The sequence below is a fragment of the Ambystoma mexicanum genome, chromosome 12 (assembly GCF_040938575.1).
Source record: "Ambystoma mexicanum isolate Mex_15411 chromosome 12, UKY_AmexF1_1, whole genome shotgun sequence".
Taxonomy (NCBI): Eukaryota; Metazoa; Chordata; class Amphibia; order Caudata; family Ambystomatidae; genus Ambystoma; species Ambystoma mexicanum.
The window spans coordinates 78,409,968-78,437,562 of record NC_090936.1 but is presented as its reverse complement, the minus strand read 5'-3'; the positions used below and the strand labels follow the sequence as shown (position 1 = coordinate 78,437,562).

General features: G+C 47.3%; 1 protein-coding gene across 2 annotated transcripts in view; it reads left to right on the top strand.

The window, feature by feature from the left end:
* The window catches only part of PHTF2 (putative homeodomain transcription factor 2), a 1,000,056-nt gene that overhangs the window by 242,869 nt on the left and 729,592 nt on the right, over positions 1 to 27,595 (top strand). The window lies entirely within an intron of this gene.

Below are 27,595 nucleotides of genomic sequence, written 5' to 3'. Positions count from 1 at the left end.
GCACATGCACAAAGTATAGAATATTAGTTTTCCTATGATTGGGTTTTTGATTCATTGTTCTAGCCATCCTACTTCTAATTTCAGCCTCTTAACTTTCATCCTAGCTCCAGTCTCGACGGCACAATCTCTCCCTCTCATTTCTGAGTATCACTACATCCCACTTCTTTTCCCTCTCTGTATGTGCCTCTCTGTATCTGTCTTTCTCTCTTGCTTGCTCTTTCTGTGTTTTTACCTTTCTCACTAGGGAATGTGGTGCTGATTGGTGTGGAAATGGTGCAAGAGAAGGTCAAGAAATACACTGCCTGGAAAGTTTGTATGGCGACTGGGTTGGGAAAGCATAGCGAGCATGATATAATCTATGAAAATGTTGCTGCTCTGCTGAAACGAACATCCCCTAAACCTGCGTACAAATCTTTGTGTTCTTTCTTCCTTTTACAACTTGGGTCCTCAATTGTTGTTTTCAAAATACACATTAGCTCGTAAACTTGGTTGTTGGGTGTGAAACCTGCAGTAAAACACATCAGCTGTTCTTCGAAAAAATAGTAAAACATGAATTCTGCTCCCGTTTCTCAATCAGAAATGGGCATATGGCCTTCAGGGTTCGAAATTGCTTGGAGCGATTTAACACCTGGATATAGCGGAGGAAAGCTTGCCTAGCTTGACACCACCGCAGCCAGGAGCTACTTTTAGCTCCTTGTGTTTGGTGACCTACAACTATGCCCATCTGACATTCAGTGTCTGGGAATGTGTGTGAAATGTGTATTGGGAAACCCCTAGAAAGAATTTAAAAACTTTATGGTTTAAAGGTAGATTTGTGGTCTATGTATTTGCTCCTTGTTCTGCAGGAGCAGCGGAAGAAAGACGAGAATGGGCAAGGTGAAACGAAAATACAAATGTTGTGGCAATAAATGACCCGCACCAGCGATTGAAGAAGCAACAGATACCATGTAGTGGCAGAGTTCTGAATGTTCCAGCAAAGATGGCTATTGGCTAGCAGCATGACCGAAGAACTGACGCGAAAGAAATGTAAAAGAAAATAAGAGAAAGGAACTCGATGAGGAATGTGTGATGAATCCTACAGATCCCTCACCAATTCCCTGCCTAAAGTCTCCTCCCAGGTGTCCAGGGGAAGGCAGATGCTTTCTGATCCTGACCTTGAGGGTAGTGTTCTGCAGGAGGATCACCTGGGAGGAGATCATGCCCAGGGGAATGAGAGGAATCTGGAATGAGACAGTGTTTGCCATCTTTTAGGTTGGATAACTCCATAATACCAAAGAATGTAAAAGCTTGTTGCAATAACCATTTAGTGATCCCACAAGGTCCGCCTGGAAGTAGGAATGAGATCAATTATAAACTCCTAGGCCTTGGAATAAAACTCCTTATAAAGATGTTAAAACTTGAAAAGCTAGAGACCTCTGAAGCCCAAAGGTACAGTGAACAAAAGACTAAGAAAAAATGACAGCTTAAAAGAATTACCAATTCGTTGTGAATTAAGCTTGCTGTCGGATTCTTACGCAATTCCTTCAAAGAATATTGGGAGGGGGGCGTGACAAGCGAACAACGGATGCAGAGGTAAAGCTCCGGAGCTCCTGCTCCAGGCCCCACAAATATTCGCCATAGATCCTGCTGAAATACACCCTGAAAGCAAAACTTGACGGGATAGTGTTGAACATCCCAGGAGTTAAATTGGCGAGTAATCCTCTGTGCAGGTGTGTGGACAGACGCAGCGAGGGAAGGCGTCGGAGAAGGAGACCGCAAGATGGCTGCTGCTAGTAGGAGTAGGAACCAGTGAATTCGGTGAGTGGTCTCAAAGAGGGGGCAGGGAGGGTGCGCATAGGTGCAGCTAAGAGGGACAAGCTGGTGAAAATCCACAACATAGGGATAAGTCCCTGCTGTCGGTGAGGACATGGGTGTGCTGAAGTAACCCCACCAAGGCACACATCTGACTCCATAGAAGGAACAGGAGTCAGGGAAACGCAAACAGGATCCAACAAGGGGAAGTGGTCTGGATGGTAAGAATCCTGACAGCGAGGAGTAGTAGCCCCTCCCCAAAATCAGGTGGGGGGGGCCTGGTGGACTGAGGGGCCATGAGGCCGGACCTCTCACAAGACACATCCAATAGATTGACTGGCCGCAGAGGGAGATTTGAAAAATTGCTCAGAGAAAGCGGTACTGGTCCATCAGTGGCATGCGCAGGAGGAGGTAATAGAAGAAGGAAAGGTGGAGAAAGAGTGGAGTCATACAAGGGTAAGCACGGTGCTACAGCACCTGCCACAAAGAGGAGGTGGGGGGAAAACACCAGTGAACCACTAGGAGACTCCGGCGGATACTGAGACGAGGGTGCTGCCCTCCGCATACAGGCTACAGCAGAGAAGGCACAAATAAGTGATGCTAGAAGAGTCCTTCTCTGGAAACTGTGAACACTGCGGGCAACCTACCCCACATGATCTAGAACGTACAACTGACACTAGCACAATGGTGAAAGGCCAGCAAAAAAATTGACCACTATGCTGCCCCCAAGCAGAAAACGTCTAAGGGGCCAGGAGGGCGTGAACGATGCCTTGGGATCGGGAGCAGAGAGAGGCAAGGGAGTTGGGCAGGAAGGACTGTTAGCTGCCATTCAGGAATCCAGAACCTCCCTGGAAGGAAAAGTACAGGAGGTGGGAATGAACGTGTCTCTGCTATGGGCTGACCTGTGTAAAGTTAGCGAAAAGGGTGATTGAGGTGGAGCAGCGCGTAAGCACGGTGGAGGACAACTTAACCACACTCGAGAATAAAGTACGAGGCCTAATGGGAGCGACACGAGGTTTTGAGGTGTAAGCAGAGGACTATGAAGGTTGCTCCCGTTGTAACAACATGGTGGGGGTTCTGGAGGGCCAGGAAGGACCTAGCACGGAATTGTACGTAGAAAAACTGATCCTGGAGGCCCTACGTCCGAAAAGCTTATCGAAGCTCTTCACAGTGGAGAGAGCACATCGGGTGCCGGGCAGACCCCCGCCTCCAGGGGGCTAGCCCAGCCCAGAGCGATAATGCTAAATTTCAGAGACAGTGACACGATATTACAGGTGGTGCGAAAAACTGGATACTTTGAAGTGGAGAATACCAGTATTCTGATCTTCCCAGATTTTACACAGGAGGTCCAGAAACAAAGGAGGTCCTTTTATTCGGCTCGCGGTAGACTTTGTGAGCTGAACCTACGCTTTGACAATTTTCCCGGCAAAGCTAAAGGTAATGGACTGGGGACGACCCTTCATGTTCACATCCCTGAAAGTTGCTTGGGATTGGCTGGATAGTAGAGAACCGAAGGAGGCAGTTCTTCCATTGTCGGTCTTCCAGCCCCTGGAGTGAGGAGACCATCAACAGACTGGATAGTATAATGGGACACTGAAGATGCCCAATTATCGATCGCCGAACTTGACAGGGGGTGGGGGGTGTAAGCTCACTGTAAGGAAACGGCGATGGTGCAAAGCGATTGAATGGGTGGGGGGGTGGGAGGGCAAGTTGACACCCAGGAGTTGAGGGAAGTGCGAGTTGACGAGTTTGGGGACAGTTTGTTGGGGGGAAGGGATAAGATAAGATTGACCTAAAAGTGGTTAAATGTCAAGGGGAAAGGTGCCAGGGACAAGAGCTTCAAAACCGTAATGGATCGGGGCAGGAAAAATAGAGACTGTGGCAAGGGTGGGAACCACCTTAGGGTCGGCACTTGGAATGTGCAGGGATTTGGGAAGAAAGGGAAAAGGATCAGTGTGAGCCAATATTTGAAACTGCAAGGGATACAGTTGGCCTTATTACAGGAGGCCATCTCAACTCATTTGGTTTCTTTTATTTGTTTACATGTGCGGTTTGAATTGTGGAAACATCATGAATGTGGTACGTTTTCTTTATTATGCGTTTCCTTTATTTTTCAATTACCAATGTCAATCTCTTATGTGTCATTACACATTGCGTGCACATTGTGAGTTACATTGTAAACACTCAAGATTCGCCCTGAAGGAGTGTTCTCCGAAATGCATTGGCATATGAATGTTACACTGTTGATAAGCTGATGGTTTCCTCATTTATTTGAAAGATTTGCAACAAATTTCCAGGAGCATAAAATCCTATGAAAAACTTTGAAGTCTTGAGATTATTTTGAATTAAGTCTGAGTTTACACCTATTATCCTTGAGACTTATGTCATATTAATTTGAAACCCAGTCTGGGTACACACAGAGAGCGACCGAGTAGCTGGGTTATTCTACTTAGCTTCTTGCCTCACTGATATTTGAGTTTGGGTGTCCCTAAACCCTTCTCGGTCTGCTCCTGAAGATTCCAATTCAATCAATTAAACTTTTTCTTCTACCGAACTATATTGAAACTTTTTGTCCGAATTTGAGTGTGGTGCCCACTTTTTTTTGCTTCGCTACAACAAACGAGGAGCCTGGGGGACGTGTTCTCCTTCTCATGGGAAGGATGCGTTTCCTCCCATGGTAGGAGTCTTCAAAACACCGTCACTGCAGGGTGATGCATATCACCCCGGCGTGGCCGAAGCAGATTTGGTACCCAGACCTTCTGAACCTGTCAGCATTGCCTCGGGTCAAGCTGCCAGTAGTTCCGGATCTTCTTGTTGGATCTTCTCGCCAGGGAAGGAGGCGCAATACTGCATCACGACCCACGATTGCTGAACCTGAGGGCTTGGCTCCTGCAGCCCTACTGTGTGGAGGATATGAGTTGCCAGCGGACTGCAGGAAGGTCCTCGCCAAAGCCAGAGCATTGTCGACCTTTAAGTGCTACAGTCACTAGTGGAAGTGTTTCGCTAGGTGGTGCAGGTCACAGAAGATTACCGCTTTGAGGGTCACGGCCCCACAGATCCTGCCGTACTGCAATCGTTGGCCGAGGTCTGACTTGGGCACACCTCCATCAAAGTACATCTGGTGGCGATCTCCCGTTACCAGGTCAATGGGAAGATCTTCCCTTAGGTCCCACCGACTCGTCAAGGAGTTTCAGAAAGGACTTTTCAGATGTTTTCTGCCGGGGAAGGATGCTGCACTAGTGTGGGATCTCAACAGGGTTCTAAGGAGGCTCATGGGGTGGGGTGCCGGGGTACTTGGAGCCTCTGCATCAGACACGGCTCAAGTTTCTTTTCTGGAAAAAGGTTTTCCTGGTGGTAATCGCCTCTGCCAGAAGGGTAGGTGAGATCCAGGCCCTATCCTTTAAACAACCATACCTGACTTTCCATAAATCGAGGGTTGTGCGATGTACGCCCCTCTCTTTTAAATTTAAGTCACTTACCTGTAACTATTGTTCTCCAGTATGGGTCTTGTATGGATTCACATGCGAACCCTCCCCCCCCCCCGACCCCTCTGCAGCTCTTCTTGGTCATACTGCCACTTTACGTGCTTAGCAAATATGAAGATGGCTGCCAGAGGAGGGGTCAAGGGTGAGGACTGTCATGGGGCAGTATGACCCAGAGGACAGTGATTGGTTTAAAGGAGAAAGACAGTTTGTAAGTGAAAGTGTAACTGTTTTTTTCTTTTACCGAGGATTTCCAACCTGACGACTGGGAATATTTATGAGCATGTGTATCCATGCCAGACCCATGCTGCAGAAAGATAGTTACAGGTAAGTAACTTAAATCTTATGAACTGAGAACTTGTTTGAGAAAGAAAAGCTTTTTACTTTTTGTGTTGGAACTTTCCATTTACCAGTTGTAGCGATATAAGACGGTGATTGAACTTTTGTTTAAATCCAGGATTTCTTGTGTTTTTTTTTTAAATGTGGCACCGAATCATGGGTAAACCTGGGGAAAGGGAATTCACCAAGGTTGTGATGAGAGACTGTGGTTACATTGTAAATTCAAATGGGTGTTATTTTGGACTGCCATGCATTTCCTTCAGGGATGCCATTTCACCAAAATGCCAGGGATAGTCGAAGTGGCATTGCATGACCCTTCACCTCTGACATGACAGGAAGTGATGTCATTTGACACCACCCTGAAGTGACATCACGGGAAGTGATGGAACACAACCTTTCACCTTCAGACAAAACAGGAAGTGTCATCACATAGCATTGTTCCTAACTACACAACAAAAGATATGGTTACGATATCACTGTAATGTGATCTACTTTTCATACAAGAATGGATCATCATATGTATCACTAATATCGGTGTGTGTATATAGGCTCATATTACCAAATTACTGTGAATGCAAGCAGAAGTCGAGAGACAAATAATTATGTGCTATTATGTAGCACTTGTGCTCATGCGCTATATATAGAAAACAATACCCAACCTGGCAGGATAGCTCAAGCGCAACGTGCTCGCCTTGGAAACCACATGACACAAAGCAACACAGGTACGATCCCCGGGTCCGCGCTTAGAAACCACCAGGTATTAAGCGCATTATAAATAAGCAACTAAGACATATTCCTGCAACAGTACCTCGATGGCACCCGGGCTGTGTGAGCGCTTTACAAATGCAAATAAATAATAAACCTTTGCTGGTACTCATTTATGAACCTCAGAAGTATCAGCCTTGCCGGGGGGGGGGGGGGTATATATATATATATATATATCTATCTGAGGCTTGTGGAATCTGCTTAGATCACATGCTGTGCATAGGCCAACATCTAGTGGAAGCTGCGGAGTATTAGTTTGTTTTTCGAAACTCGAAAATGGGCGTCGGCACAGGGTGTGCCAGTAATACTATCCCTAGTGTGACGTCCCCTGTACCCAAGATCCCTCACGCGTCTAGGATCCTCAGATTGTTTTTTTCCGCCATACTGGTCGGAAGCATTTTGCGGAGTCCCCTGGCCTTAGCCATACTTTGCTAAAATATTAATTTATTTACATCCTTCCCCATCCCAACGTCGAACTTCGACATTCGACGCCGGCTGGAGAAGAAATCGACCGTCGGCTGCTGCAAGACGGATTTGGGCCTTGGAAGGCCTCTGGCCTCGGGCCGGGCCTTGGAAGGCCTCTGGCCTCGGGCCGGGCCTCGGAAGGCCTCTGGCCTCGGCCCGGGCCTTGGAAGGCCTCTGGCCTCGGCCTTGCAAGTGGGGAGAGTGGGGGGTTGTACATACTCTACACTCTTGGTATATAGGTACACCTTATACATTTCCTACACTTAACAGCCCGCTGCCTCAAGGTGCGTATGGAGGGTACCCCTTTTCAATTCTGCCCCAAGTGCAATCGCAAATACCCTTGGGTCGACAGGCACGCCACGTGCAATCTCTGCTTGCCGAGGGACCACCCCGAAGCGAACTGCAGAGCGTGTAGTAGGTTTAAACCTAAGACACTTAAGGACCCAGGCAGGCGGCCATGGCAGCGGAGGGCGACGGCAGCGACGCCAGCGACGCCGTACTTTCGGACGGCGAGGACATTACGGCGTCGAAGGACAGCCGAGCGCAAGTCCCCGACCTCGGAAGGTCGTCCGGCAGGGCGGCTATGGGGAAGACCCCCGGCGACAGAAGCGCTTCACACACCACACACACTAAACACACGAAGTCCAACCGAGACTCGACGACGTCGAGTTCTCGGAAAGAGGCACAAACAGAACGGTCCGATTCGGTGTCCTCTGGGCGTTCTCGATCGAGATCGCCGCATGACTCCAGGCAATCATCCACTCTTGCCAAGAGTGCCTCGCTCCCTAGGCTAACAGAAGTTCGATCGTCGGAGGACGAAGACGACTTCCACCCCCAGGCCGCGCTCCAGGAGTCTGAGCCCACAGACAAGATCAGCGAGGCCCCACGCTCGAAGGACAGGGACTCTACCCCCGGTCCTCCACGCCAGGCGTCGAAAACCTCCGGAGCCACAAAAGGACAGGGAAAACATTTTTCCACTCACGGGGAGGGGGGAAAACCGCAGAAGAAGCAGCCTTTGCACTCTTCCACACCTGTAAAACACACCACTCCCCCTAAACAGACAGACAAGACCAGGTCTGCTGATATGCCTAAAACCAGCAAATCTACTCAAGATAAATCCCAGAGACTTGCTGAGAGAGTCATTCCCAGTTCCAAAAAATGGTCGAGTGAAGACATAGATAGGGTCATGTCAAGGATGTCTTCTTGGGCTGACTTTTATGATAAAAATCCAGACCATTTCCTTTCGTATGATCCACAAGGGGCGACAGCCTCAGGCTCTAACGATCCTATCCCCCCGAGTAAGAAGCCCTTGTTTGAGACACCAATGAGGTCTACAGACTCCTTCGAAGTACAACCTTACTCACGACCATACTCGCTGTATCAAGGAGAGGCTTCCTTTGGTGAGGACCAAGATTTTGGCATGGTAGAAGAGCAAACCGGGACGGGCTACTATGGGGATGATGAGGACCAAATAGAGGAAGAGGAATACCCTGAAACCTACAGAGTAGATTCCCCGGTAGAAAACGAAGCCCCAGTTACCGACTCCCCTGTCGATAACCAACGCCTCCTAAACGAGGTTCTCGCACGTGCAGCAGAACATTACCATATTGACACCCACGGTGTCCAGGAGGAGAGGGACTTCGCAGAGGAGTTAGTGGGAGAAAGGAGGCCTGTTGCCCAGACCATCCCTATCCTTAAGTCCATTCAGCGAAGAATAGACCCGTCTCTGGTGAACCCGAACCTCACCAGAGCAGTCAATCCCAGGGTTGAAAAACTTTTTAGGGCAGCCCAGTCTGACCCTCTCTATATAAGAGGACATCTGAAACCAGACTCCCTAGTTGTCACTAACACTCGTAAGAGGGCTGGAACACCCTTGTCTTCGTCCGAAGCTCCTCCCGACAAGGAGAGCAAAAAACTATATGGTTTCTGCAGGAAAGTAGCCTCAACGTCCGCCTATCAAGCAAGGATTGCAAACTCCACCACCCTGTTGGCCAGCTACAACTGCCATCAGTGAGAAGAAGTCGCGGCACTCATAGCCTCTGCTCCGGAACCTTTAAAGGGCCAGTTAGCCCGGATGTCCGCTGAGGGTAGAGCCGTGTCTGGTTGCATTTTGAAAGCAACCTTTGACGCCGCGGACAACGCAGGCAGATTGATAGCAGAAGGCACTGTTATCAAGAGACATGCGTGGTTACGGCAGTCTGGTTTTAAGGCAGAAACCCAGGCATCATTGTTGGACAAACCAGTGGAAGCCAATCTGTTTGGTAAGGCGGTTGAAGATGCACTGAAGAATGCCAAGGACGAATACGAGGCACTCCAGTCCCTTGGACAGTTAACCAATAAACCCCCTAACAAGAGAGGGAATAGTAATTTTCGTCGCCCATGCGGCCAAAAATCCCAGAGAGGATCTAACTATTCCCAGGGGCAGGGTACACAGTGGAACAACAGCCAACAGTCTACCCAGAGTTACGGCAGGGGTAATAGGAGAGGACGTGGTAAAGGCAGAGGCAGCCCCAGCAAAGGAGGCGGCACGCCTCAACCAAAGCAGTGACGCTCAGTTCAGGGTCCCTTCTCACGCAACCCCAGTAGGGGGACGCATTTCCAACTTCACCCAGGCTTGGGAAGGGATCACATCAGACAGATGGGTGCTGTCAACAGTATCCACAGGGTACTGTATAGAACTACTGCAGCGTCCCCAGAACGATCCTCCACGACAAAGAGTACACTCTTTAGAACATCAGAAGATTCTCCTCGAGGAGATCGCCATTCTGCTAGAAAAGGACGCAATAGAACTCGTCCCGGGACACCAGGTAAACAAGGGTATTTATTCAACTTACTTCCTTGTGCCAAAGAAAGATTTGACAATGCGCCCAGTATTGGACTTACGGCCTGCCAACAAGTATGTCAAGCCCCAAAAGTTTCGTATGACCATGCTACAAGAGGTAATCCCCCCCCTCCTAAAAAAGGGGGATTACATGGCAACCTTGGATATGAAAGATGCTTATTTTCATATTTCCATGTTCCCAGCGCACAGAAGGTACTTGCGCTTCAAGGTCGACAGTCGGCACTACCAATTCAAGGTACTGCCCTTCGGGATAGCTTCGGCACCAAGGGTATTCACCAAAGTACTGGTGGTGGCGGCTGCACACCTACGCATGGAGTCAATCCCGGTGTACCCTTATCTGGACCACTGGCTCATAACGGGGGAAACCCCAGTAATTTGCAGGACAAACATTCAAAGGACTATCGACCTCCTCCACGAGTTAGGCTTGTCAATCAACGAGAAAAAGTCAAGCCTGGCGCCAAGCACCTCCAAACAGTTCCTAGGAGCAATCCGAGATACTCAAGAGGGGTTGACCTTTCCTTCAGAGGAAAGAATTCGGAATATACTACTGCAAATTCTGCATTATCAGTCCGGTCACCAAATAACGGTACGCAAAGCAATGCGTTTACTGGGCATGATGGCGTCATGTATTTACCTGGTCCCCCACGCGTGCCTGCGCATGCGTTCCATGCAGGAATGGTTGGCGAAACAGTGGTCTCAGGCAAGTGTTCAGTGGGACGATCTAGTGGTCGTTTCGCCAACACTAGTACAAAGCCTTCACTGTGGACAAGAGAGAATCTTGCACAGGGAAAACCCTTTTACGATCCCGAAGTACAGGCAGTAGTCACTACCGATGCATGTCTGACAGGGTGGAGAGCTCACCATCTCCACCACACAGCTCAGGGTCTCTGGTCTCCCTCAGTGGCCAAGAACCACATCAACCTGCTAGAGCTTCTGGCAGTATTCAGAGCGCTTCAAGCGTTCGAGACCCACCTACTAAACCTGTCAGTGCAAATCCGGACGGACAGCACAACAGCCATGTTCTACCTGAACAAGCAAGGAGGGACTCGTTCGCCAAATCTGTCCAAGCTTGCCCAGAAAATCTGGATATGGGCACTCAGACGGAACATCTTCCTGTCATCACAACATGTTCCAGGGGAGCTCAATTCCCTAGCGGATGCTCTGAACAGAGACTCCCTCCCAGAGGAACACGAATGGGTTCTACACAGAGAGGTCGTAGAAGATATCTTCTCTCAGTGGGGTTTCCCCACTATAGACTTATTCGCCACAAGCGAAAACAGACAATGCCCAGGATTTGCATCCAGGTTCCCCCAACCAGACTCCCAGGGGAACGCTCTGTGGATGAACTGGTCAGAGATGTTTGCGTACGCTTTTCCACCAACTCCTCTAATCGGGAAGGTGGTGAACAAGATGAACAGAGAATTGATGACGCTCGTCCTAGTTGCTCCCATGTGGGCAAGACAACCGTGGTTCCCACACCTACGCAGGATGGAGGTGTGCAAGCCCATCAAACTTCCAGCCTGGTACAACCTACTGTCCCAGCACCAAGGTCAAACAGTGCACCAGCAACCCAACTCAATGAACCTGGCAGCATGGCTCCTGAGGTCATAGAGTTTGGTCATCTCAATTTACCACAGAGGTGTATGGTCATCCTAAAAGAATCTAGGAAACCAAACACAAGGCACTGTTACTTTGACAAGTGGAAGAGGTTTGTTATCTGGTGCCAGAGTAGACAAATCAACCGTGTTGATTGCACTCCTTCCACTATTGTTACATACATGCTCCACCTGCTGGATGCAGGATTGGTTTTTAACTCACTGAAAGTACACCTGGCAGCCCTGTCGGCATACACCACTTCCCATAGCAAGGTCTCGTGGTGGAAAGTACCAGTAGTTAAAGCCTTCATGGAAGGAGTAAAGAGACTTCACCCTCCTATTTCAAACCCACCACCAGGGTGAGACCTTAATGTGGTGCTATCCAAGCTCATGGGACCCCCTTTCGAGCCCATGCATAAAAGCAGTCTCAAACACCTGACTTATAAAACGGCCTTCTTAGTAGCTATTACTTCTATAAGAAGGGTCAGTGAAATTCAGGCTCCGTCAGTGCAGGATCCCTTCTTTACTGTCCATAAAGACTAACTGGTTTTACGCACACACCCTAGGTTCTCGCCTAAGTTTATATCAAAATTCCACGTAAACCAGTCCATCGAGCTTCCGGCTTTCTTCCAGGACCCTCAAAGCTCGGCTGAGGTGAAACTACACACCCTAGATGTGCGTAGGGTGGTCCTCCACTATGTAAATAAGACCAGACCGCTAAAAAAAACAGATCAACTGTTTGTCTCCGTAGCTACAGGCAGAGAGGGGGATCGGGTCTCTAAAGGTGCCATCTCGAAGTGGATTGTTAACTGTATTCAGCTGTGTTACTCACTCTCTGAAAGAACTCTGCCTTTCACACCAAGAGCCCACTCTACTAGAGGCATTGGGGCCACTCTGGCTTTCATTGCAAATGTACCCCTTGACACAATTTGCAAAGCAGCTACTTGGAGATCTATTCACACTTTTACTCAGCATTACTGCATTGACACCCATTCTAAGGCAGATACACAAGTGGGACAAGCGGTTCTAAGACATTTATTTGCTCATGACCCTTCTCACATCCCACCTCCTTCTTCAGGTACTGCTTGCTAATCTATGCACAGCATGTGATCTAAGCAGATTCCACAAGCCTCAGCAGGGATACATTACTCACCGTAATCGTATTTCTGATGCTTGTATCTGCTTAGATTCACATGCGACCCACCCTTCCTCCCCTCTGAGAGAAGGCGCATGGTTGCTTGTAGTCTTACCTTTTCTATCTATTCTGCTTGGATTATCTGTACTCACGCTACTCCTCATGCTACCTCGAGTCAGAAAAAATACAATCTGAGGATCCTAGACGCGTGAGGGATCTTGGGTACAGGGGACGTCACACTAGGGATAGCATTACTGGCACGCCCTGTGTCGACGCCCATTTTCGAGTTTCGAAAAACAAACTTTAATACTCCGCAGCTTCCACTAGATGTCGACCTATGCACAGCATATGAATCTAAGCAGATACAAGCATCAGAAATACGATTACGGTGAGTAATGTATTATATATATATATATTTTTTTTTTTTACTGGCTATAGTCAAATTAGCAGTTACATGTCTGAATGTTCTCAGAAAGCAAATTACACTCTGCAGTGGATACCATTAAACTGGTAACTGAGATTTAACAGGAGGTCAGTTTTTCTGCAGGTCTGCTGCAAAGTTGTCCACATGTCAAGCCCGTGGGGGGAGATCTACTTTTCAGGCTTCAGAGGTTGGCAAAATACATACCATTGGGAGGATTCATAACTGTGTATTAAAGAATTTAGAGCAACGCAGGGCAAGCAGCACTCGCACGACATCTCACACTCTGGGCACTCGTTAATTCATACGTGCAAACATCCTCAACAGCATGCGAGGGAGATAGGAAAGATAGACACATTACAACAAAGCATTAATTGTGGCACAATGAAATCAAGGGCCCCTTTATGTGCTATGGTCTAACATTTTTACACGGTACACAAGGTTGAGGCACAAGGATTTTGTGATGTGACAGAGGACACCGAGATGGAATAGCTTGTGGTGATCATGACAACGACAGGAAAAAAACATAATTGCACCTTGCGAAAAGCAAAATAATTAGTCTGAAATTGATGCTTATTCTACTCTAAATGCTTTTTGGAGGTTTTTGTCTACATTGTGAATTTGATGTGTTTGAGAACAGACTATATCAGTGACCCACCCCCTGGAGTGTGCCTGAAATAAACCTTTAATGAGTCTAGTAATTATTGTATAGAATTCCAGAAAGGCACATTTGTTTTTCCTATTCTTTCTTATTTGGGGTCACTGCTCAAAGTTTTACACTTGTGGCAACGCCTGTTTTTTTTAAGAGGCCTGAACAAGAAAGCTAGCCACTCCAGAAACGAAAAGCCACATGGTGCTGGCCACAGCCCAGGAGCTTCAATTAAACCAAAAAAATGTTTTCAGGGGTCGCAGGGGACCACAGTCCCCCAAATTACATCCCTGATTTCCTTATTGGTTTGTTATAAGTGTGAGGGACAGATATCCTTTGTTAGTGTTTCCTTTAGTTTATTTTAGGCAGGGAAATCCTCGTCAGGGTAGGGATGCTGAGGCATTCATCTGACCTTTAAAACAAATAAAAATGGCATTTGTTAAAACTTTACGTGGTCTGCATCACATTTCTGCCCATCACAAATGGCAGGAGACAGGAATAGTCAGCAAATGACAGAACTACATAGAAATAGTAAGAGGGGTTTATGATGTGTGACTTGATATGTGCATGCACACCTGGTGAAAGAAAAGCAAATCCCTCCATCTTTCAGGCACTTCAGATTGGCTATTCTGGTGTGCGCATCCCTCAATGTCAAATTCCTATAAATAAATATATTTTATTTCAATCTCTACATTTCTTTTAGTCTTATGTGCTTATCTTTTAAAAGAGTATCCATTAATTAAACGTTTAATGTCCAGAGAACTAATTCATGAGATATTAATAGTTCCTAGGCCCCGATGAGTAGCGCTCCTGGTTAGACGGAAATCATGACATCCAGGAACTATTTACAGCTCCTGCTCCACAAATTCCAATGTCGACCCCTGGCCTTCAAGCATGTCTTACTTGCATCAGCTGTACTTAGCATGCTTGCATGAATGCCGATGCTCTCGAGCATCAGTGGTAAACTGGTGCTTGGTCCTTTTACAACCAAATATTCTCAACTTGCTGCAAATCCTCGTGTGTTGGTCATGTACTGCTTGATGACCAGCCCCTATAGCATGTATCTCTGCATTCTGTTTTAGAGTAGTATATTCCCACTCTTTGGCTATATAGTCAAACTAATTGTTATCAGTTACACTTCATTTGGAAATGTTATGCCCCTGGATAATTGGGTTTATGAATGTGTTTTAATATTGTTTCTAACTCTGCAAGGCAAGCATGTGTTCTATGTATTTGCAGTGAAACCGGATTGGGGGCTTTGTTCTTTCTTGAGGGCTGGATCATTTAACCCTTTATGCTCCATAGAATAGCAAGGGCTATGCAGAGCTCCATGTAATACCTGATCTGTTTATTTCTTCTAAATGGCTCTTCTTGAACTAAGCGTATGATATTAGTAGACAACCACAAAGCTTTACAGCTGGCAGCCCTTGAATTATTTATTATTCCTGTCACTACTCTGCATGTTTTCCATCCTTTGCTTCTAGAAAGGAACATTCCTTGTCATAGAAATAAGGAATGAAAAATGGCATACAGAAGGAGTAAGAGGATGAATGTGCCCGATCACCAGTGCGCAAATACGAATACTGTGATTCTCTATGGGTTGGTCTTCAGAAAACTTAAAATTGCTACAAAGTATCCAAAATAAAACTGCAAGATGTGTACTAAACCGCATGCTGTATGACCTATGAAGGAATCATGAAGTAAGACACAGACAACAGATTCACTTTTTTTTACAAAAAAGGTTTATTCTTAAATGTCAGGCTGGAGTAAGGCCTACCTTGCCCTATGCTATGGTGGGATTGCACTACCAAAAGAAACTAATGACAGTCTGCGCTATTACATACAACTGAAAAGGCCATCTGTGTCAACCTCTACTTGCCCTCACAACTAAAGATATATAATGTGTAGGGATGTCAGCAACCAAATAAACCGTGTTCCAGCATAAAGTTCTGAGCTTCTTCCAGCTCCTGGCTTGCTGTCAGCTTCCCCTTCCCCAAGTTCAACACAGTTCACAAAGTCTTGTGGTGCCCTTGCTCAAGAAGTCAACTTTTCCAGCTTCAAAACTAGACAATTAAAATCTCTCAGATTCCAATCATAATTGCAGTTAAACGTTGTAACCTTCAGGCTTTGCAATAGTTCACATAGATTGAAGAAAGGAACAATCACTCCAGCACTTATACAAGACAGCTTCTGTATCTTGACTTTCCAAATAGGGCTCACTCGGTCTAGGCGCAGTTGTCGGACCACACAATCCACCCATTCTAGGTCACTCAACTGATAACCCTTGGCACTTTGTTAGACATATGTTCTCTTTGGATCTTCTTGCCAACACAGGCTTTCTCTCTGACCCTGTCATTAGTTCACATTCAATTCGATTTCGACTTGGCAGTCTCTTGGGTATGCCACAACGTGAATTTCACGGAAATCACTCTGTGGTGTTTATTCTTTTCCACCACCTTGCTTTCACATGGTCCATTATCATTTGCTTTACACTTGGTTCAAAGATGCTCATTACTGGCTTTCACTTTATTCATACTTTCATATTGTCCATCAGTGCTTATTACTTGTTTGCACTGTATTGATAACTGCATATCACTTTCGAATTGATTGTGTCCTCCCACCTATTCCTCATCTTTGATATATCCAAGTCTACTTGCGTTTTCACAGGGTCGTGCGTTGAGTCAAGGCCCTGGACGGCATCCGTAGAGTCCTCCGACTGTCATGATGCCTACCCCCGGGGACCCAGACCCAGTCCAGCAACCCCGGAAGCAGGCATCAAGTTATTCCAAGCAAGCCCAGCAACCCCTGCTAGGGGCTATTTGGGTGCAGTCCTGGCGTCTATAGCGCCAGGCTCATATGGAGTGTCAGTCCTGGCGCCATAGGCGCCAGGCTCATAGATTAAAACTTACCTGATGCAGACCATGCTGCAAACTTACCTGATGCAGACCATGCTGCAAACTTACCTGATGCAGACCATGCTGCAAGAGCTCCAAGCCAAAAGAGGCTTGGAAGGGACTACTTTACCTAGGGACTTTTTTTTTTACTCGGGTGGGGCTGGGGAGGCATACTTACCTGGCACTACTTTGGAGGCTATTTAAACCACGCTCGAAGAGCAGCACACGCTTCGTGTTATTCTACATCCAGCAGCGTAACGCTCACCGTGCCTGCAAGTCTGCATCCAGACTTGCCTCGAGCCTGGAGCTCCTAGAAAAAGGGAGAAAGGAGGAGAAAAGGCTAGAAGAAGAGCATACCTTTGATCCTTACCTGAATTCCCGATCCACTGCGCCTTCGAGCTGGAAGAAAGAAGTTATTTTATGTGCGCCGCCTCGCATGCTGCAGCGCCGCACTGAACTCACCGGCCTTCGCAGCATCTTCACATTCCACCGCATCCTTCTGCATGTTCCCGCCGCCGCACTCCGGCAGCTCAGGGGAAGACAAGAACAGCATGGTGAGCCAAGGGAATAAACGGAGGCAATATTAGTTACCCCCCATAGACTTCCCTGATTTTACCACTGGGGGTACTATTCCTCTTCACGCGTCGGCGCAGCTTCCACTGCATCCTCGCCGAACCCCGGCCCCTAAGGGGAAACAAAAAGACAGCAAGGTGAAACAAAGGGACAAACCAGGGGAACCTCCTCTCCACAATAGACTTACCTGATTTTACCACCGAAGGCATTATTCCCTGAGACTTCAGACTTTCTCTCAGCGCCTGAATAAGGGAGAAAACAGGTTATATACTGACATTATTTTATTCAACTTTGTTGGATAATACAAATCCTTACCTGAATATTACCGGTTGCCACGAGGAACTCTTCGCTAGGGTCATGCTGCAACCTGCAAGAAATCGGGCAGAGTGAAAGTCAGACATTTTGAACTCTTACGAACTACATACGTACGGCGTCTTCCGGGAATCTGAGTCAATATTGTTCTGGAACTCACCAATTCCTTCCAGCCAGTGAAGCAACTGGTTATCTACGCGCCCCTGCGCTCAATGCAGGATAGAGAGCTCATCTTTCCAAACCATCAGGTGAGACTATAAGAGGGGACATCAAAGGTGATCAATGGGGAGAACAGCGGGAGTGGGGAGGGGTTAACGCTCAACTCCACGGGTGGTTAATTCCCTTCCCCATTTGCAGAAGAATATTCCTACAGGCCAAGCAAACGAAGCTAGGTGGGCCAGTCCGTCATCTCGGCACTACGCGTCACATTGGTGGAGACCGCAGCTGTCCAGTTCAGATCGACGCCCCTGTGGGAGCCAGGTGAGCGTAACACTAAAGTGACGTTGACCTAGGAAGCATCGCCCACCCATCCTTCCCCTCTTGCCAAGAATTTCTGTATATTACACCTGTATATTACACACCTTCCTTTCTCCCAACGTCAAGTACCTCTCCTTCGAATGGATTGTGTCCTCCCACATATTCCTCATCTCATATCGCCATATCCAGCTGCTTCACAAATGTTTTCCAGCAGGGGGCGCTGCAATGCCTGTCTACTCTGTCCCTCGAGGGCCTCTGTCTCTGCGTCATTGATAGTATATAGCGCGCGCAGCGACTTTTGGCTTCAGTTCCGTTCTTCCGCTAGAGCTAATGCTTAGGATTATCAGCACGCTTTGGTTCAGTCAAAATGGCATTGTTGTCGGCATCAACAACTCTGAGATAAAGGAAAAAAAAATGCCAGGACTGTGGGGCAAAGATGTCCCTTACGGACCCCCATTGGGTGTCTATGGTGCCTCAGATCCTCTCATTCAGCCTCGGAGTGTGGGTCCTTCCTATCAATGACAGCAAAGGCCCTGAAAGAGCATAAAGGTGAGCTAGCTGCAGGTAGGCCCCATAAATCCCCTTCGACAACCCTGTCTAAAAGGCGATCCTCCGATGAGTCGAGAGATGACTTCTCGTTGGAAGAAAGCTAAAAGGTCCCGATCACGTACTGGCTCACACCACTCATCTACCATATGATGGTCGAATAAAAGACTCCATAAATCGCCATCCCAGAGTTCCACCCCAGAACGGGTCTCGTGCCAAACCAAATTGTCCTCCCTGGCTGAGTGGCATAAGTTCAGACTAAAGATGCTCAAAGTATTTGAGAAATCGGTATGTATCCCCTCGAAGAAAGATGAGAGCCATGCCAGTGTCGATGAGCACAACAAAAAGGCAAGGGACAAAACCTGTGCACCCTCTGGCCCGGGTGCCCATAACAAAACTCCTTGAGAACCCTTGGAGGTTCCTTCGAGTCAAGAAAAGGCTTCTTCGAAGCCAAAGACTCCATTGGTGCCAACTCAACGTCGATGCCTAAAAACCCTTGATGCCACAACCAGCGAAGCCCTTGATATCAACGGCATCAAAGACTTTGATGCCACTGTTGATGCAACTTCCAAAAGGCTCGAAGGATGTTGAGAAAACATTCACTCCAATCCCTTTCCTCAATTTGAGGATGACCAACCATCTTCAGATGATGCACGCCCATTTGGGTTTCAGTATGGGACACAAGTGTTCCAGAGGCCTTAATTTCAGAGGACTCCAGAATAAAAGATCGACATGACACTTCCCCAGAAATAGAATTTGGCAGACCAGATCCCTTGGACCATGCAGATGGATCTTACAGACAATTTATAGAAAATCTGGGATGCAGTAGGCCTGCACCACTTTTTGAGCAGGACAACCCGACTGATATTTTAGACAAGGGACCCCAGGAGGACCTACCATTAGATATAGCTTTGCAAAAGAGTGTTCATGCTAACTGGGAGACACAAGTTCATTCCAGCTGTGAACAAATAACCAACAATCAAGTACTGTGTGTCAAGTAGTGACCATAATATCAACACCCAACTCCTGAAAGCTCGTTAGTTCAGGCTTCCACTTCTACATCCAGATTGCAGGCATACCCGACTATCCCCAGGGACAAGGATGACTAGCGTTATGACACTTGCGCTGGAAATATTTTCTCTGCAGCAAGTATGGCCCATAAATCAGCAAATGCCACGTGTGCATTGGTAAAGTTCACTTTCACCTTATATGATTTATATTGTGATGGTGGCTGAACATATCCCCGAAGGGGAAAGTAAAAGGTGTTTTTTTAAACATTGTCAAGGATAGGAACGATGCGATGTGCGACTCCCTATTGACTGGTCTTGACTCTGCAGATCGCAGAGCAATGGCAGCTAGCACTGTAACAGATTTGCCTGGTTGAGAGAGTCTGGATTTGCTCCAGATGTACAGTGTTCTTAACATGCCGTTTGACGGCACTTATTTATTTGGCAGCAAGGCTGACTAGAGCCTGGAGAAGCTGCAGACCTCCAAGGCTGCAGTCCAATCCCTTGGCACAGCAAACAACCACCTAATCACCCCACTGGTACACCTTTGCGTTGGGAAGGTCCTTTCACTATTACCCCTCAGTTGGAAGAGGGTGTGGACTGTCTAATCAAAGGGGTCCGAAAAGATTCCCCCGCGGTGGACTGGGAAGAGGTGCTAAGACCTGCCAAGGCAGAGGCTGATTAACCCTCAGCTGCTGCATCAGCTGCCTCAAAACCACTTGAGGCCTTACTCCACGAGACCCCGGTGGGAGACGGACTCGCAGCATCTGAAAGAATGCCAGGGTATTACTTCAGATGCATGGGCATTGGAAACGGTGGCTCAGGGCTACTGCCTTCCCTTTCTAAGAAGGCCTCCGGATCATCCACCGGGGAACAGCTCTTCTTTCAGAGTTCAGATCCACTCATTATGCAGGAAATATTAACCCTGCTAGAGAGGGGTGCTATAGAACTGGTATATGTAGCAGAGAGAAACCAGGGTTGGTACTCCCTAATGCCCAAGAGGATTGAGACCATCCTGGATTTAAGAGACTTGGACAAGTTCCTCAGGAAGGAGAAGTTCAAGATGGTTACCCTTTCTCATCCTTCAGGACTGGATGGTATCATTGGGCTTTCAGGATGTTTACCTTCATGTGCCAATCTATCACAAGCATAAAGTACCTGAGGTTGACTGTTGGCGGTTCTCATGATCAATTTTGAGTTCTGTCTTTTGGGCTGATCGCCCTGAGGGTTTTCACCAAGTTGATGGCGGTGGTGGCAGCCAGTCTCGGGGGGGGGGGGGGGGGGGGGTGGGCGGACTCACATCTACCTGGATGATTGGCTGATCAGGCCACGTTCTCCAGAACAGGTCCTGGAACATCTTTGCTCCACCTGTCACTCCCTTCACAGACTGGGCATCTTCCTCAACTTCAAGAAGTCTCACATGGTACCATCTCAAAGGCTCCTATTCATCAGTGCTGTCCTGGGAGCATCCTTGGCAAAAGTCTCGCAACCTGAGGTGAGGGCTCAAGACATTTATGCAGATTGGTCAAAATGCCCAAAGTCTTCTGGCATTCGATTTTCTGAGGTTGCTCTGCCTCATGGCATCCTGCATTTTCCTGGTGCCATAGGCTCGCCTGAGATCTCTCCAGTGGGCTCTCAGAACTCAGTGGTCCTAATTCTCAGGAAGAATGTCAGACCTTCTTCAGGTTTCAAGCAGAGTAGCACAAGATTTTCTGTTCTGGACCCACAAAGAAAACCTTCTGAAAGGAGAACCTTTTTGGCAACCATGGCCAGAGATAATTGTAGTGATGAAAGCCTCACTCACAGGGTGGGGAGCTCAGACCAACAATCTGACAATCAGCGGTCAGTCTCCATCTGAGGCCAAACTACACATCAGTCTTTTGCAGTGGAGGATGATCAGACTAGTGCTGAAGGCCTTTCTGAACTCTGTACAGGGAAAGAATGTCCTGATAATGAACGACAACACAGCAGCCATGTACTACCTCAACAAGAGAGGAGGCGTAGGGTAATTATCACTGTGCAGAGAGACAATGCAGCTCTGGTACTGGGCAAGTCAAGAAGTAATCTCTCTATCGGCAGTTCACCTAGCCGGAGAGGAGAACAAGCAGATGCTGCGAGCAGGCAGAGCACAGTCTCCCATGAGTGGGACCTAGCTCCGAAGTCCTTCCAAGAGATCTTCACCCTATGGGGAAACCCTCAAGTGGATCTGTTCGCGACCAGTGTCAACCAGAAGTGCAAACTGTACTGCTCCAGGGAACTTCCCCTAAGAGGAGCTCTAGGAGAGGCGTTCGTGGTGGACTTGGAGTTTCCACTCTTGTACGCAGTTCCTCCAGTCATTTCTCAAGTTATCAGTAGGTTGAGAATGTTTGGGCCAGGAGGACATGGTACCAGGCTTTCTGGACATGTTAACCTGCCCTCCAATAAGTCTTCCACAAAGATAGGGGCTTCTCTCTTGAGAGAGGAGGGTTAGGTTCTCCATCCGGAGAAGACACTCGGCCTTGATACATGGTTTCTGAGAGGCTGAGATATAAGGATTGGGTCCTACCGGATGACCTAATAGTTTGCTTTCGTTCAGAAGGCCAGCAACTAAGTTGTTGTACCGCTGCCGTTGGAACAAGTTCTGCAGCTGGTGCAGGGAAAAGAATGTGGACCCTTTTACATGCAGTACACCTATGGTGTTATCATTCTTGTTACACCTGGCCAATCTGGGGCTCTAGGTTTGCACAATTAAAGGGTATCTGGCAGCGCTATCTATTTCTAAGCGCTCCTCTGAAGAGATATCTATCTTTAAGATTCCACTGGTTGTACAATTCTTGAAAGGATTGACAAATGTCTTTTCTCCGGTCCCGCTTTGAGATCTCAAACTAGTTCTTACATTTCTAATGTGTGCTCCATTTGAGCCTATATACTCCTGTCCTTTAAGGTTGTTGACCTTAAAGAACATTATTTGAGTGGCCCTTAGATCAGCCCATAGGGTGAGTGAACTTCGTCTTGTCCTGCAAGCCACCTTACACAGTCTTAAAGGATAGAGTGGCCGTTAAGTTTAAACCTTACTTTCTACCAAAAATGCTCTCTGAGATTCATTGAAGTCAAAAAATCAATCTACCTTCTTTCTAGCCCCTACCTCAACCTAGAAAGGAGGAGAAGAGGCTACACACGCTTGCCCCAAACGTGCACTTAGTTTAGACATTCTGGAAATGTACAAGCTAAGACAAGACTATCAACTTTTGTTGGTTAGAGGGTCTATAAATTGGGTATGGCGGTTTCAAAACAAACCATATCTAGCTGTATTATCCTTGCAGTCGCCGAATGCTACTGGTTAGCTGGAAAGGATCCTCCAGCGGGTCTCGGAGCACATTTGACCAGCCGCATGACTACTTCCTTTGCCTTGCAGAGGGGAGTCGCAATTTAGGATATTTGTGAGGCAGCAACGTGGTCCTAAGTCCTCGCATTCACCAAGCACTATAGTCTGGACTCTTCCTTAGGCCGGGAAGGTGTTTTTGGAAACAGTGTTGTATTCTGTACACACAGGTCAATAAGTGACTCCCAAATTCTGATTTGAAACTGAAAATTCTGACTCCCTCTCCAGAAATACAAAAACTGCTCTGGGCGTCTATCGTAAAATGAAGAATACGTGGGAGGACACAATCCATTCGAAGAACAAGTTAGTTACCCCGGTAAAAAAAAAATAAACTGGATGTTCCTCCCACATATTCCTCATCGCCCCTCCCAGCCTACTCTGCAGTTGAATTTCCATGGTATTACAGTTTACACTCTTTCAGGGTGAGTAGCTGTCGGGCATAGGATAAACCTATACCTAAAAATCACAACTGAAGGCAAAGGTCGCTGCGCGCGCTCTATACCATCAATGACGCCAAGGCAGAGGCCCTCGAGGGACATCGAGTCGGCAGGCATCGACCCCTGCTAGAAAGAATTTCCAAAAACTGGATATGGAGATATCATAAGATGAGAAATACGTGGGAGGAACATCCAGTCGAAAGAAAGTTACCAGGGGGTAAGTAACTTGTTTGTTTATTATGTTTATTAATTGTATATAGCGCTTTAAACCAAAGTGCTTTACAATAAAACAAGATACAATAATGGAGAAGCAAGTTAACAAACATGGGTCAAACCAGCGTAACAATATGTAGAACAATTTCCTTGGATATTGGAGATGAGGGAAAGTGAGAAGGAAGGGCGAGAAGGGAAGGGGATAAAGTTCAGTTATATGATATAAAGTCGAGTGGCTGTGAGAGGAAGGGGAGTGATGGGGAGAAGGGAGGAGAAAAGCTAGGAGGTCAAGGGGGGGGGTGGAGAAGGGCTTTCAAGGAGGTGCGGAAGGAGGTGTAAGTGGGGTTGGAGCAGATAGAGAGGTAAGGCATTCCAATGTAGGGGGGGGGGGCGGCGGAAGCTGAAAGGAGCTGAAACGAGAAGCAGCACAAGGAGACGGGGGTACAGTAAGTAGAAAGAGGTCAGCGGAGAGAGCGAGAGGGAGTATAGAAGGAGAGGAGAAAAGAGATAGGGGGGAGCCAAGGTCATGTAGAGATTTGAAGACCAAGCAGAGAAATTGGTATTTAAGTTGGGAGGGGAAGGGAAGCCAGCCGAGTTGAGAAAGTGAGGAGGAAATAGTCAGGAGGGCTGAGGAGGCAGAGAGTACGAATAGAGGAGTGGTAGATGGACTTGAGGGAGGGGGGGCGGGTCAGATGAGAGGCAGGGAGTCCAAAGAGGAGAGAGGAACAGTAGAAGAGTCGGGAGAAGATGAGTGAAGAGATTAAGAGTTTAGAAGCGTGGAAAGTGAGGGAGGACCTGATCTTGCGGATGTTGTAGAGGTGGTGACGACAGGAACGCAAGGTGAGAGAAATGTGATGGGAGAAGGAAAGGGAGGAGTCTAGGTGGATGCCAAGGTTGCGAGCAGAGGTGGAGATGGGGAGATAGGCAGGGGGAAAGTGGATAGAGGGAGGAGGGGTAGGGGAAAGAGTGTTGGAAGGAAAGGACTTCCGTTTTGTCTGTGTTGAGGGAGAGAAAATGGGATGACATCCAGTTTTTTTTATAGCTGTAAGGCAGGAAGATGGGGAATGATGAAGGTCAGAGGAGAAGGAGAGAGAGAGAGAGTTGGGTATCATCAGCATAGAAGTGGTGTGAAATGCCAAAGGAATAGATGACGGGAGCGAGCAGGGAGGTATAAAGAGAGAAAAGAAAAGGGCCTAGTACCGAGCCTTGGGGGACACCGAAGTCCAATGGGATGCTGGATGAGGTGTGGCCACCCCAGGTGACAGTGTAGGAGCGATTAGATAGGTAAGAAGAAAGCCAGGCGAGGACAGAGCCTTTGAAGCCAAAAGAGGAATGGGTACTGAGGAGTAAGGGGTGATCAACGGTATCAAAGGCAGCGGACAGTTCAAGGAGGATAAGGATAGAAGATTGCTTAGTGTAGCGACACAATAAGGAGGGAATTGAGCACGGAAGTAAGGGCTGTCTCTGTGGAGTGTTTAGGGCGGAATCAAGATTGAGAGGGAGGTAGGAGAGAGTGAGTTGTTACGAAAGCTAAGAGTTGAGAATAGGCAAGGCGCTCAAGGAGCTTCGATAGGAAGGGGAGAAGCGAAAATTAGAAGTGAGAAGAGGGTTAGAGGGTTTCTTCAGAATGGGAATAATAGTGGCGTGTTTGAATGTAGAAGGAAATGTGGCAGAGGAAAGGCAAGTGTTAAAGAAAGAGGTTAGGTAGGGGATGAGGTTGGGGTAGATTTTAGGAATGAGAGAGGTGGGGAGGGGATCAGAGGGGGCAGCAGGGTGTATTTTCATATACTTTTCATATCGTTGCTTTAGTTCGGTGTTCAATAATACTTGTATTTCAAAGGTACTTTGCAGCTTGTTTGGTATTCGAAAGTCTTCCATTCGGTTTTTAAACATTCCCATTCAATCAATTCCAGCCCCTGGAGCGCCCCAATATGAGCGTTTTGTCTTTTGCTCACCGGTGTGCGGCAGCCTTTCCGGGCTTCTTCTTTCTCCTGTTCGGCTTTCGTTCGCGCCCCTTGTGCTTCTCAGGAGCTCTGGTGAGCAGCACTCTCCGCCTTCAAACCTTGCTGCATCGGTCTGTGGCACTCGAGTCTTGTGCCCCACAGCTCCGGCTGTGGGCACACTGCACAGGAGATTGCAGGTGTCTCAACCCTCTCGTCTGGTTGCTGCAGCCTTCTCACCACGTGGCTTTCTCTGTCTTTCTTTGTCTCTTTCTTTCTTTGTCTCTCCATCTCTCCTTTTATGCACCCGTAGCCTCTTAATTGGTTGCAGATGCAAGTCCTTTGCCTGACCATAGTTGACTCATGCCTGGCCATTGTAATAGTATTCCGCCATAGTCCTCTTCCTTGTCCCAGGACCAAAGTGGTGTGAGTGAATGTGGTCTGCATAACTCCGTTACCTCCTTGTCCCAGTCTTTAAGGACATTTTTGTGTGTGTGAAAGAGGGAAAGACTGAAAGGAAGGGTGCCCAATTCCCAGTTGTTCCTTCCATCTTGTCATCGCTCTGATATTTCCCCGTAGTAACGAGGGGATTGATGTGGGTTTACCTTACCCATATAGGGAGGTGTCCTCCTAGTTGATCTCTGTCCCTCTACAGTGATGGTATTTCCGAGGGTCATTTAGGAAGTAAGGAAAGGAGAGAGATTGAAAATGGATTATAAAGACTTCTGGGACTGAAGGTTCATTAGGGAAAGGGGATACCGTGTCTCACCTAAGGATTGCCTCCCTCCATTCCCCAAGTCTACTCCACCTGGGTGATCTCCCTCGCATATCTACCCCCAGGGTCAGTATCCAAAAGCGATCGCCTTTCCCTGGTTAGATGAGCAGAGGATGTTGGACCATAACACTTCAGCTCTAAAAACACTGAGCTCGTTATCCATCAAAACTAAAATTGGAACTTAAATATCCTAAACATTATTCACAAGACCATCCACTCGTCGAGGCACTCATGCCTCCGATCCTTCCTTAAGCTTGCCATCTATGCAGATATCTATGATCATCAATAAGGCCAAACTAACACCTCTCAAATGTCAGCGCAGAAAACACAGGGACAAGTAATTCTCTTCGATTGCACCCACTATAACAGACTACATATTACAAGACCCCATATGCAACACCTTCAAAAATCTAGCCAAATACTTGTACACTGCCAACCGTGAATTGCAAACTTAGAACACCATTCGGTCTAAGGTTATACTTCTTGCACTTCACCTGCCCTTGACCCTGTTTCCTCCTTCATCCGAAAACACCCCCTTTTTGAACTGTATAAGCACTTAGACGCCCTACCCTAAACCCCCTGCTTCCACCTTGGTTAACAATTTCCCAGCCACCCCTTCCCTCCCTAATTCGATCTACTTTTTACCACAATAGCATTTCATGATCTGCCCTTTCAGACCCTAGAGCACTTCTACCTCTTCAATAAACTGCACTTCATTATAACTTCAACGCGCCTCTCAGTCCCTACCCCTTACCACTTTGGTCTCCTTAGCAATTCTGGAACATGCTCTTTTGTGCCTTGAAAGGATTTGCTTACTATACCTAATTAAATGTCAGTGGTCTCTAAATGCTTCTACATCCGGCTGCATCCAGATGACTTCAGTGTCTTGAGGCACTAGTGAGGTTCCGACACCTGTATATAAGACACCAATAAAATACTAAATAAAAATTAATGTTCAGATTATTTTGCAGCTTGTAGTAGGCAGTTTAGCCATGAGGAGCTCCGGCCCACTTTGCTATCTCTGGGTCCTGTGATGGTTGCGATGGGGCATCCAGAGATTGTTGCGATTGTCGAATAAATTCAACAAACTGATTAATGGTTTATCTCGAAACAGAACCTGTACGTTTGAACAGAGAACCACTGAACTAGGCCAGCAACGTACCTAAATATTTACATTGGTGTAGCACATGGCAAAGGAAGTGGAGGTGCCATCAAAAGAAATAAAATGACAAACCGGCTTGAATACCTTTTTAAAAACAAAATAGCTGGGAAATGTGGTGTGAAATATTTGGGTCATTGGTCTCCCTTCTGGTGTGAAGGGGGACAATGTAATTACCTTTGTAACCAGTTGGCTCCTGGACTTGCTCGACTTGGAGGTGGAATACAACCCTACATATATTAAGTTGTATAGCATTAAGGACGCAAGCTGCCAACGCACCTTCAGAATCGATTTTCATACTAATGCTTTATTTCAAGCTTTTGGATGCTGGAGATAATCATTTTTAGAATTTATAGGGCGCACAAAACGGAGTGAACTGTAACGGCGCAGGTGACAACCGGGTTGATTGATGGAAGG